At 46.1% G+C, this 1,211-nt stretch overlaps 1 non-coding gene across 1 annotated transcript; it reads right to left on the reverse strand.

Annotated features, from left to right (window-relative positions):
• Window positions 1-815: 815 nt before the first annotated feature.
• LOC122236077 lies at window positions 816-951 on the reverse strand. The gene has a single exon (XR_006214276.1). It is a non-coding gene; the product is annotated as a U4 spliceosomal RNA (small nuclear RNA).
• Window positions 952-1,211: the final 260 nt, after the last annotated feature.

A 1,211-nucleotide genomic window follows, 5' to 3' on the forward strand; every position in this document is an offset into this window, starting at 1 on the left:
AAGAGGAATTATAGCGGTAAATGACATGAGTCTGGATTAATATTATAGTTTCTGTCTTGCTAACTGAGCCTTACTTCACTTATCAGGAAAGCCCTGCAAAACCAAGTAGAAAACTGTCCCAGGAAGTAGGATATATGTTGGTTCGGCCGCGCCAGTGGGTCTCAGCCCCGGCAACCCACTGGAGCCATCTGGGCACCATTTAATGCGACACTGGTGCCTCTACCCCATCTCCGGAAATGCTGGTTTGATTTTACCACGCGGGGGCCAGACCAAACTTCCCCGGGTGATTGTACTCAGAAATTACTAACCTAGGTACTCACCAGCAGGGGATGCTAAGGTTCAGCTGGAGCAAAGAACCAGACCTGTAAGGCGGAGCTAAGGCGCTGGTCACCCTGATCTGTTAGTGCTGTTAATTCAAGCAAGACACAGACTTGTTCAAATACAAATTCAAGAGAGTCCTGAGGTTTTTGTTTGTTTTTGTTTTTGTTTTTGTTTTTTACCACCTTGCATGTGGGAAGGGAGGGGCAGTGATCCCTTTCTGGCTTAACACATGAAAATCACAGGCGTTTAGAAAATGGAGATGTCCATTTCAATGGAATTACTACCAAGGAACAAACTATTAAGTGAGATGATCAGTACTATAGACATCTTAAGGGTTCTTTTTTTTAAAGATTTTTTTCAAAAGTTTATTTTGAGAGAGAGAGCATCAGTGGGGGATAGGCAGAGAGAGAAGGAGAGAGAATCCCAAGCAGGCTCTGTGCTGTCAGCGGGGACCCAGACACGGGGCTTAAACCCACGAACCGGGTGTGAGATCATGACCTGAGCTGAAATCAAGAGTTCGATGCTTAACCGACCGAGCCTCCCAAGCAGCCCTTAAAAGTTATTTTCAATTAGCAATAATCGCACCTCGGATAAACCTCATTGGCTACAAGACTGCCACTGTGCCAAGCTTAAAGGTTATTTTCAGAATGCTCTCTGAAATCCCAAGATCTTACCAGATCTTTGACCGGAAGTAATGTTCGCAAGGATGGTTTATGCTGTAGAAGAGAGTATCCACTTGCCTTCAGTGTGAGGGGGCATACACGCGTTTCTCTACTCATTCTGATGAGCTGTCTCTCGCCTGCCATTAGAAAAGCCTGCAGTTTTCACGGCTAAGTGCTTGCACTCCGTCAGTGAACACCGAGCGGGGGGCGGAATGCAAACCAAGAAGA

The sequence above is a fragment of the Panthera tigris genome, chromosome F3, assembly GCF_018350195.1.
Source record: "Panthera tigris isolate Pti1 chromosome F3, P.tigris_Pti1_mat1.1, whole genome shotgun sequence".
Taxonomy (NCBI): domain Eukaryota; kingdom Metazoa; phylum Chordata; class Mammalia; order Carnivora; family Felidae; genus Panthera; species Panthera tigris.